This window comes from Ambystoma mexicanum, chromosome 5q (assembly GCF_040938575.1).
Source record: "Ambystoma mexicanum isolate Mex_15411 chromosome 5q, UKY_AmexF1_1, whole genome shotgun sequence".
Taxonomy (NCBI): domain Eukaryota; kingdom Metazoa; phylum Chordata; class Amphibia; order Caudata; family Ambystomatidae; genus Ambystoma; species Ambystoma mexicanum.
In genome coordinates this window covers 1,027,600,142-1,027,612,945 of record NC_090933.1, presented here as the reverse complement: position 1 = coordinate 1,027,612,945, position 12,804 = coordinate 1,027,600,142, and positions in this window count along the sequence as shown.

Here is a 12,804-nt window from a genome sequence, read left to right as displayed (position 1 = left end):
TTTTATTAAAACTACCGATTTAGGGGGTGAAAGGGAGGGATTAACTTTTTTGATAGATGCGCAAACCAGGAGAATTATATTGACAAAGCAGTACGTTAGAAGGCAAGCAAGAAACAAAATGCATATAATGTGCTTTGAATTAATACGCTTTGTTGAACGATGTCCATGCTTTAAGTTCATTGGCAAACACTTAATTGCATCCTGTAATTCTTGAGGCAATTGTTTTTTGACCTTGAAGCAAAAGGAGGATTGCCAAATGAATGGAAGAAGGGAGATATGTAACACTGTCAAATGTGATTAGGTTCACCATTCCAAAACTGGACAAAGGAACATGTCATTTCATTGACCTGAACTGCGTTACGCCAAGAGAAGGGAAATACCAAATATTTTGTAAGGTTTACTTTCAGTGATTTTATATACCAACGGGTCAACTTATCATTCAGAGACTGTTATTGCTCGGTTGTTGTTTGTGTCATATTGCAACGACACGCAAATACAACTTGTGTGTGTACTTTCCTTTGTCTCATGGGCAGTCCAGATCGAGATGAGTGTACTCCACTAGTGGGTTCCCCCATGTTCCACAAACGGGTAATTCAATGCTTATATTTAATTAAATTTCTGTCTATGTGTTCTTCTTGCATTTACCTTGCTCCCTGATTGTAGCATTAGCGTCCACATCCCGTTTCGAGCTGAACATATTGCATAGCACTAACCTTTGAAGTACATTGAACACTAATTTCGACATTGTTTTCTCTGTGTTCCCATTGTTTACGTCCGTGTTATCATTATTTTTAACACAGGGCCGAATTAATGGGTAAAATGATAAACTGTACTAATGATCGGCTACTGAGATACATTTCTGTTATCATTTTAAAACAGCTACATCCTGCCGTTCTGCAATTGTCATCGATTCCAGATACCAACTGACAGGTTTTTCAACCTGCAGCTGCAGATACACTTTAATAGCTGGATAGCAATGGCTATTTTTTGGGACGATCGTCTCAGGCTGATATGCCCTTACGCGGTACCAGCGATAAGGAGCAACTTGACATCGTTGACGGTGGCCTAGTGCCAAGCTGATGCTGAAGCCTTGCGATTCATAGTGTGTCCAATGCGCTTTTTATACCCAAAAGGAACACAGCGTGACTCACGATAAACATTTGTTGATTGAGAACGAAGAAAAAAATTACCCATTTGCTTGATTATGGCAATTGCCGGATGTTCTCAGAGCATTTGTTGTGAAATAAAAGTACTTTAAAAATTGCACAGTTTTGCTTTTTCCTTTAAAAGTATGGTTTTATGTTAAAAATTGGACTGCTGTGTTGTAAGATGATGTGTGTTGATATTCCGGGTTCTGCGTCAACTACGTTATCTCATAGGTCATGACTGGGTGCATTTGGCTACGCTGTACAGTAACGTCCTGGAGATAGGCAGAGAATATCACTAGGTTTGGTGATGTCAGCCTCAGGGGCGGGGCATATGAATTAGTGCCGCCAGGTCAGTCCACCTTGGGCGATGCAGCAACGGATAAGATAATTACAAGATAGCCGTGCCCTGCTGCCTGATTTCGCATGTGTAAACAAGAAGAAAACTATGGTACGGTGCATCGGAAATGTTTGTACGATCGATCAACCTATGCTTAGAAACACATGACCGAGCCCTCGGCACAATAATATTTCTGAGCACACTACTCATTTAATAGATCCATTTTTTGCCCCATTCACTGATGATTTTCCAAGGTCTCTGTTTCTGTATTATATAAATTCACACACTGCCTAGGTTTCTGCATGAGTTGCTTAGTATACTGGATAGAACTTCATAATAGAATGCTATTTATATCAATGCATTGCTTAATGCACTAATTAGCTCATGATATTTATTCAAATGATCCTTGACACTTTTTGGTCAACATTATAAGAATCCCTCCTACAGAGTTTTCATGAAAAGTAAATGCACATGTGATGTCATCAGTGATGTCATCAATGACATTTGTGATGTCATCTTTGATGTCCTGGGTGTTAGTTTTAGCAGTGCACGGTGGCATGAGTTATGGTTGCTTATCTTACCATAACTGCTGAATTTCAGGGGGTTTTCGGTTTTACTTTGAACCATAACGTCCCTTTTAACAAAGTTTTTTCATTAAATTTCAAAGGTTTTTATTAGCGCAACTTAACCATAACGTCCCTTTAACAACGTTTTTTTACTGAATTTCATAGGTTTTTATTAACGCAACTTAACCATAACGTCCCTTTAACAAAGTTTTTTTAGTGAATTTCATAGGTGTTTAGTAGCACAACTTAACCATAATGTCCCTTTAACAAAGGTTTTTACTGACTTTCATAGTTTTTTAGTAGCACAACTTAACAATAATAACTTTGACTTTATGTACATGTAATATGGAACATACTGAACCCTTTCTACTGAATTTGACTGTCCGCGGACATGTTCGAACAACAGTACCACCACCTAAAAACTCTGGAGGGGTATGTGTAATTGTTATATCATAACATAGGAACATTTAACAAATTCACAAAGTATTTGTAGTAATACTTAAGAAATGTAACCCATATATGTTACACGCTAACCATTCATTTAAATACAATATGTTCTAAAATGGAATATACCAAAAGAAGATAAAGTGGCTTCCAACGTAATTACCTCACAGACACTCCACAACTAAGAGCAAGACCAGACGTGCAGACTACTCATCACATACTTTCCTGAAATAGAAAGTGCACTTCATTTTACTCATATATTTATAAACTTTCTGCATTAGATGAAAAAAATATATTACTTTTTTGTTTTCTCACAGAAATGTGTAGTACTCTGGAGTGGCTAGAGGAGCATTTCCCACAAGACGAAATGTCAGAAGATAGTGCACCTAATGGTACACACTTTACTATATAAACCAATTAATAAATATTATTTTGTATACATTTAACATATACATTTTTTTTACAGACCATACAAAAATTGCCACTACCACAGAAAAAGAAGTGGTGAATAACACTCTGGAACACATTAACCAAAAAATGGACCAACTTATGGCAAAAAGAAACGATTTAAAGAACTTTGTGGAAGATCACCTAAAACTACCAACAACATACCATTGTCCCACCTGTACTTGTACCCCCTCACCATATCCTACTCATTAACCCCAAACCCTCCCCATGGACCAAAATGTTTTGATGACATTTCCATCCCTTCTTCACCTGATACCAATTGTGTTGAAATCCCTAATTCTCCAGTTTTTGTTTCCGTTTCTGCCCCACCTTCTCAGTTATAAATTGTTTATATATGTCAAATAAAGTTACTTTTTTATATTGTGTTGTAATTACTTTCAGTTCTTTGTGTTAAAACTAATTTAGGTGTCCACGGACAGTGCGATTGTTCGGAAATGTTTGTAAATAAACGAAAATGTAAGTGTCCTGAGGACACTATATCTGTCCGTAATGTTCTGATGCAAGTTGAAACTGTTCTAAGAACACTCGTACTGTCCTGAAATGTTTGTAAATAAACGAAAATGGAGGTGTCCTTAAGAACATTATGCCTGTTCGTAGTGTTCGCTAGCAAGTTGAAACTGTTCTAAGAACACTCCTGGTGTCCTGAATTGTTCCTAAATAAACGAAAATGGAGGTGTGCTGGGGACGCTTTGTCTGTCCGTATTGTTCGCAAGTAAGTTAAACTGTGCTAAGAACAAACGGCTTTCCCTAACTGTTCATATTACGTGTGACACACTTTTAATTAGTTCAGGACCCGAACACTGTCCATAGAACATCAACACGCATGCGCAAAACAATGTCCGTACATTGGGTGTCCTGCGGACGGCCGCTTCCTTAGCGAACATGCTCACGAAGCAATCATGTGACCGCGCCCACGCTGATCGCGTGTTCTGAATGCGGACACTGTTCGTATCCACGAACAGTTTAAAAGTACATTTCCAAGTAATCCACAAAATTTCTCATTAACCACTCACCATACCACAAATCCCACATACTAATCCTAAATTTCCACATAGTTTTTGTGACTTTTTGAAACTTTTTTGGTGTTCGATCTGTCTTGCGGACGGCGCGCATGTCCGCGAACCGCTTACAAGCACCCCTATAAAAGACCACACCCTAGAGCTCATTCTCATTGTGTTTCTGGCTATTCCACAGAGCACACTGCATTTTGCTGCATACTTTGCAGATTTTGAGATTTCCATCTCCAAGACGATGACATCCATGGCTCCACTATTGCCACCTGGTGCTACATCTGCCTCAGCACCACCCCCACCCCCTCCACCACCACCATCTCCCCAAGGGCCTGAAGAGGGGAACAGGAGTGAGGATGCAGAGGAGGAAGAAGAGGATGACGAGAATGAGGTAGAGTAAATCCCTACCACCCGCCCTCGGCGTGATTCTTGGGTGTGGTGGTTGTTTACTGTTCATGGGAATGTTCCTAAGGCTCGTGCGAACCGTGTCTCCTGCAGTGAGTGCAACTCAGTCACGGGAGGCATGGTGCATACAGCTTTGGGACCACGACCATGAAGCGACACCTGAACTCATTACACGCTGGGGCAATTCGCCAGGTTGTACCTTTGCGAAGAGCGTAGTAGGTTGATTGCCTCTACTTCATCCTCCGTTTCTGATCCTGTCAACACAAGGAACACCTATGTGGGACAGCTTCTTCCTCAAGCTGCCTCACAGGCCATACAGAATTCTGATGACCCTTACCTTTCGAGGGTCACAGTTGTATGTATGTACTGTGACACAGTACTCTGCAGGGGGGAGCGACTTCGGAGTGCTTTTGAGACTATCGTCTCAGAGCACGAGAAGACCTGCTCACTATCCAAATAAAACCCACTCTACCTCTTCCTCTCTCAGCTCGCCCTTTCTTATCCCTGTGGTTGGTGTCCCCCCTTTACCCTCATTTCCCCTTCTCTCCTAGTGTGTTGTGTATAAAAAACCCAAAAAAATACTAAATAACAAAAATAAAAAATACAAATAAGGCTCTTTTCAGAGACGCCTTTCACAGTTAAAAAATAAAAGTGAAGATAAATAAAGCAGGGCCCTTTGTATATCTTAAAAGTCAACGGACAGTTTGCGAACATAAAAAAAATTGGGGTGCTACCCTATTGTAACCATTGCATTTTTCTCTGGGAGCAAGTGGTGGCTCTGAAAAGAGCCTTTGGGAGGTGTTTGTAGGTCAAAAATTATAAATACTTAACACCTACTTCAAAATGGATGCTGTATTTCTAAAAAAGGTCGCAATGCATTTTGTACATTTCTCAGAAAAATCTGATTGCCAACATAAGTACGATGGACTCCATCTCTGCGAAAAATGTATGTACTACGAAACATAATATTTTCATTGTGAAAAGAGGACATGCCAAAATCTCTTAGGAAGGCACAAACAGCCTTATTGACATTACGCCTTGCTTTCTCCATTTGTGGACCACATGAGAAAGAAGAAAGCCACATTTGTCTCCGCGCAATCCGTGAAAAAATTACTTTGGAGTTTGGAAACATGTCCATGATCTTCTGAAGTCCTTCTTTCATTTCAAATTGCAAATTAATTCCAGAACATGTCCTAAACTGTTCCCTCCACAATAAATTACAATTATGTCTGGAAGTTCCTCTGTCTTCAAAGTTGCACAGAGAGGTAGCAAGTCCAACCACTTCATTCCACGCACTCCATGCCAGTGCACTTCCACATGTGGGAATCCAAGATCTATAGATATTCCACAGCTTTCTGCATGCACCTTCAACCAATCCACGAGTCACCCAAAATCCACACAATCTGTTTTTTGAAATACTCAGCCATAGCTATCTGTTCTTCTCTAAGCAAAAATAATATCTGAGAAAACCTCTCCTAGCACAACACACTCACTAAACTTTACTGACCAATCCCTTGCTACATTCAATCTCGTTTGCATGCCTCCCCACCCCAAATTTCCCGGATGTAATACGCAGTGTCCTAGAACTACCACCATGTCCGTGAACATATCGTAACATGGACAACCCTTCTACCATTTCCACTTCACTCTCTGTACCATTGCCTCATTGGATGTAGCTAAGAAATTACATGACCATCCACCAATCAAATCCAAGACTTCTACATGTAACTGCATCATCATAGATCAGCACTGCAAATGTACGGTGAATCTCTCGGAGTACAAGTCTCATACCATTGGCAAGCACGATATACGAGAAATACTATACAAGTCTAGAAGATTTCTACTTGCAGCTTCGTCCATATCCATATGCATGAACACAAACTACAGGTATGCATATTTTCTATACAGTACATGAACACATTTCTAACCGACTTTTACCTTGTATAATCTGTAAAATGAATCTACGATAATTTTTTCATTGTCCTAAAATGAACTGTGACTTGCAAACCTTTATACCATTTAATTTCTTCATACACACACACACGCAAATAATGTTAAACCAACATTTTTTAAATAAAATATATAGACTACATATAATCAAACAAAATTACATGCACACTCTATGATCAAATATCAAACAATAATATTTCTACAAACACATAATTGGTTTTAATTTTTTCAATTTATATCATTACTTACATTTATATAGGACAAGCAGGCTATGACATTGACTCACTATTACGTGGAAAAGCAGGCTATGACATTGACTCACTATTACGTTGAAAAGCTTAGTTACTGGAATAGTGGTATACAGTGGTACATTATGAATTTCACAAGCCATAGTAAAGATATTTTCTTTCCTATAGTTAGTCATAAGAGGAAGGCGCTGAACATTTCAATTTAAAAAATCTATGTCTAAATTAAAAACAGTGCTATATACAAACCAAATTACTAATTTCTTTCTTTTACAATTGCAGTGAAGACCATTCTCCAGAAAAGAAGCAGCCGAATTTGAATTACAAAGAACAACTAAGAAGCAAACTGCTCATTTTAGAAAAAAAGTAAGTAAAATGTTACCATAATATTTGAATTATTACTCAAACACACTCTAAGGTTAATGCATGCTATTTCTGTGCCTAAAAATAGAGATTGTGCACCATTCTGACCAAAAGTCCCCCTGTCTTAAACAGTGATTTACTGGCAGAATGGCCCACAACTTCCTATTTTTCGACACACAAATTACCCAACTCAGCCGCTAGAATTTAAATGTTGTAGAACAAACGACTGTTTTAATTGTATAGCTTTAGATATACTATTATACTTCTCCAAACCACTGGGTTACTTTTTTCTGTCATCTGAACCTCAGTTTGTAACACATTAATTCAAGAATACCCATCCCTAGTAGTTGTACTTCCCAAAGCACAATCACACACCATTACATACATCTTTATCATCTTACTCAAACACTCATGCACACAACACACATGCATTCCAGAACACCCGAACCCATACTTTCTGTATTTTTTTCAACAGACCCTAAAGAATGCCTACCAAAAAGCAAATCCGTAGAAAGGAAAACAGAAGTAGAGCAAATGAAAAGAAAATCTCCAACATAAACATCCATCTATAGCAGAATGTGTAAAAAAAGTTGAAACACAACAGCTAATACAGTCATGTAGTGAAACAGAAGAAGTTTCTAGTACAAACACTTTGCCTCCTATATTAAAAAAGTAAAACAAACCAAAAAACAATTAACAGAAAATCAACTATCACTATAAATAAAACTTCTTCTATAAATCTTGATGTAGTACAAAGTAAGCATACCAAGAAAAGTATTTTAGCCAAAATGTTCCGTCACAAAGTCCTTCAAAATCTTATGAAAACAGGAGTGAAACCAGGTTCAACACTTCAAACCTATCGTAGAAAAGTAATCTTAGAAGCGTTGATAGACAGTGCAATTCTTCTCAAAAGAAAGTTATTTATTTTAGTGTTAAACAGAATAAAACCACTAACAAAACTAATAATTAAATTACAAAAACGAGTTCTCAATAAACGAAATGTCAACAGAAATAACTTCTTAAATATCTGTGGAGGTGAATGGAGTCACACTACAAGCACAGAACCATACTTTAATGAAGAAAAGTACAAACAAAAGCAAACAAATACAATTGCCATACATAGCAGTGGTCGAGTTTATGAAAAAGTTAATAATACCATAATGGAACAAGAAGTACTCCTTACAAAAATATGCCCTGAAAACGTAGATTTACCCCTCCATTCAACTGAATCAGAACATCTAGTGTACAAATGGCCATGCACGTCAATGTGTAACATTCCCAAAAAAATGTTCAAGTCTTTACGCCAATTCCTCAATCAATATGTGAAAAGCAAAGACAAAATCAAAATTAAACTACTGCAAAATATGGATGCTTGTCCAGTACGCAAGTACACAGGACGACAAGGACATTCATTGGCCTGCATTACAGGACCTACTTGCAAAACAACCTTCCATGATATCAAAAGGATATAAACACATCATGCAAGTATAAGAAATCTAGTTTATAAACTGTACTATGCTAAAAGTCCTGCTTTAGCACTAGCCAATTTAAATAGCATTCTTCTACATGGTATAGCAAAAGACCTACTAAAAGAAATCGACTATATCCAGAAAAAATATTTTGGAAGTGAAACCCACTTACAATATGAATTAGCTGTAAACCAACTTCGTAACAATTCTGCACATGGCAACCTTTCACTACACATATACAAAAAAGAAATACTAAAATTTAAAAGTACTTCAGCTGAAGTACCAAACCACGTGTGTGTATGTTCGCGCAGAACTTTTTATAAAAGTAACACAAAAACTGTAGACCTATCATACAAAATAGAAGAGAATGAAGATTCTAAATGTTTTGAATTAGCTCTCTACCTTATAGCAGAAAACAAATACGAAATAACTGACCCCATAATACTTTACAGTTACTGCATTACAAAACTTGACAACAACCAAACTCCTTCACGTGCTACCACAAATAACTTGGAATTATATCCACTACCAAAACCCCTTCAACAACTTAATTTATATGAGAGCATCACAATTCAAACGGTGCACCCATTTCAAGCAATAATACGCCTTCAACCAAAAACTGCAAAATTACCTCCCTCTGAATTAGTGAAAGGTATTCGTGGAAAAGCAGTGTATTTGCCATTAGATCTAAAAGAAAATGTCCAATGCAACAATCTTTAATTATATTGGTAAATGGAGTACCTACAAAAGACAACAAAATTTGGCAACAACTGGTAGATTTACATAAAGTTAGAGAAGCCCTACAACATCTTAAAGAGAATAATGAATATTACAAAGAAATTAATAGTGAAGAAAACTTGAAAGATACAACTGAAATAATTCAAGAGACACAAGAAGCTGGGCAATTTGAGCTCCTAGATCCTGCTACAATATCAAATACTTTAGACCATTATACAATTCATCCATTGCACTCTAATGACACCATAGAAGATGCACTGGAAACGTACCAAATCCGTCAAACAAAAGGATCACCAATCAGCATATGGGAAAAAAGTATAGAAGCATGTGCTTTTCCTCTACTCTTTCTGACTGGCAAAGGAGGAAGATACGATGATAGACCTATTCAAATATCAGCATCAGAATATCACTCATTACGAATGTATTCTGAAGATGCCAGATTTCAACAAAATGTGGAATACATATTCCACGTACTCTTTGAAAGTGAACTAGCAACTTTATGTTACGGAGTTGCACACATATTAAAATCAGGATCACACTTTCAAAATATGACAGCTAAACAATTATTACAAAAAGTTCAACAAAAATATGAGGTTTTACAAGCAAATCTTACAAATCTATTAGCAAATATGCGTGGTAATAAAGAGTACTGGTTTCGACGTCATGGAGATGTAGGTTGTATGATCAGAAACCTTGGCCCACCCACTTGGTTTGTTACATTAAGTTGTGCAGGATATGCATGGGAAGATTTACATGCTTTCCTACGCATATCAAACGAAAACAAAACAAACATAGATATACTAACACCTGGATAACTTTGTTCTCAGGATCCTGTTAATGTTTCAAGATATTTTCACCACCGCTTCATTGCTATGCTACATTTTATTTGTAATAAAACTGTTCCTCCCCTTGGAGAAGTGCAACACTTCTTTTGGAGAAAAGAATACCAGGCCAGAGGAACACCACATGTCCACATGCTTTTATGGATTAAAGATGCTCCTAAATTTGGTCAAGACAGTGATGCCACTGTTTTACAGTTTATTGAAAAATATGTCACTTGTGAAATTCCATCAGAATCCACAAATAGTGATCTTCATGCAAAAATTTTACAATTCCAAAGACACAAATGTTGCAAATATTGTCGTCGCAAATACAAAAACAAAGGGAAATACTACACCAAATGCCGATTTGGTTTCCCTAGACCAGTTACAAATACAGGTCAAGTGAACAACCTCATGTCTTCAGTTAGACATAGTGTTAAAGGTAAGTCACCTAAAAATACATAATGCATAAAAAGCAAAGAAGAAGAAAAATATATCAATGATTACAATGCAAACATTGCCCACTTATGGGATGCAAACATAGATGTGCAGTACATTGCAGACAATTCTACTGCAGTTGCACAATATGTCACAGCGTACGTAACCAAATCAGAAAAGACAGAGCTCCAAGACCTCTGCAATGACCTGTCATCAGATAAAACTGTGTCCCAGAAATTATACAGCTTGGGCATAAAAATGCTGTCCCATAGAGAATGTGGATCCTATGAAGCAGCTGATCGATTAACTGGTACTGCATTGTATGTTAAATCTGCAAATATAGTATGGCTAAGTCTTGGTCCAGCTAAATCTAGAAAAAGAGTTCTAAAATCATCCAAAGATATAGAAACAATAGCCAAACATGATCCCAACAGCCAAGACATTTTAAAAAACAATTTATTGGACACATACTACCCAAACAGGAGTACCACTTTGGAAACCATGTGTCTATACCACATAGCCCAAAACTACACATACAAAAATAATATAAAACCTGATGAACAAAACCGTAAATACAAAGTGACAAACTGTGAAGGCAGCTTAGTAAATCTCACCAAACCAAATTTAATTAATCATATCAAATTGTCATTAAAGACTCCTCAACATAAAGAAGTATATTACATGTCCCTGCTACAACTCTTTAAACCATGGAGAAAAGAAGAAGAAATACTAGATAACTATGACTCATATGAAGACGCTTTCAAAGCAAATGAAAGCAGTATAACTGATGTAAACTTTCCACAGTACAAAACAATGTTGCACAATGAACAGCAACACGAAGAAGAACTCCAGGCCCAACTAGATAAGGACACTTCTGACAGTAGTCAGCCTTCTGTCACAGGAAGCCAAGAACCAATGGGAGACCCACTAATAACAAATGAGGCAGAATTAGCTATGATAGAAGTAGAAAACACCATGTGTCAGTATGAAGATAAAGACGACTTAACTATACTACAATCAAAGCTAAACAATGAGCAACGTAGCATTTTTCAAGAAGTAACAAAAGAAATTGCACCTGGTGTACAACATGAAAACAAAGAATGCATCTGTCAAATTACAAACCTATGCTATTGTATGTCAGTGGTGAAGCTGGTTCTGGCAAAACCTTCCTAATCAAAATCATCAGTAAATTCCTTCAACAATTGACAAACAACAAACTGTCAGCTGTTGTCACTGCCCCCATAGGTTTAGCTGCCTACAACATAGGTGGTGTCACTTTACACCGATTACTACTCTTGCCAGTAGAACAACAAAACAAATTACATTATTACACACTTTCTGCAGAAGCTGCAATGGAACTACGCAGAGTATTGAAACAAATGAAAATGCTACTAATAGATGAAGTGAGCATGTGTCCAACCGAATGTTTGCTCTGATTCACCTCAGATTACAAGAAGTACTCAAAACAAACTATGAAGAGCTCTTTGCAGGAAAACACATTATTATTTTCGGAGATCTTCTTCAATTGACACCAGTAAAAGGTGAGCCTATTTTTAAAACATTAGGACACAAACTCTTCCATAAAACTGTTGGCAGCATAGGAAATGTCAACCTTTGGCAACATTTCCAATACAGAGAATTAACAGAAAACATGCGCCAATCTGCAGATCTCACTTATGCCAACATCTTAAAAAGTATCAGAGTTGGTATACTTTCTAAAGAAGCAGAAGCAATATTGAAACCCGGCACATTCATGCACTTTATAGTGATAATGCATGTGCTACAGATATTATTGAGCAATTAGCCCACACAAATGTCAATTGTATGGCCTTAATGCCAACTCTTGCAAGCTGTTTCAAATTAAATGAAATAATGTTAAGTAAAGAAATGCAACCAATAATGGAAATTAGCGCCACAGACAAACTAGATGTACATGGAATGCCACTACCCATATGTGACCAAGCCACAACAAGACTAAAAAGTTTAGAAACATCAATCTCAAACACAGCAGGCTTGGAAAAGATATTAAAATTATCCTTAAATTGCAGAGTAATGCTGAAACGTAACCTTGACGTGGACCAAGGACTAGTTAATGGGGCACTGGGTACAGTTGTTTGCTTTCAAACATACCCACGTGACAACAAAATTCAGTTTGTCAATATTCTCTTTGACAAACTTTCAGAAGTAAAAAGAATAGGACGTTCAACAGCTCGATTCCTTCTCTTCAAAGACATGTATGTACGCAGAGAACAATTTTCTCTAACTCTGGCATACGCAGTCACCATTCATAAATCACAAGGTCTTACCTTAGACAAAGCAATGATAGACATTGGTAACACAGTCTTTAAAGAAGGCATGAGCTTTGTAGCACTATCACGCTAACGTACACTTGACGGTCTATT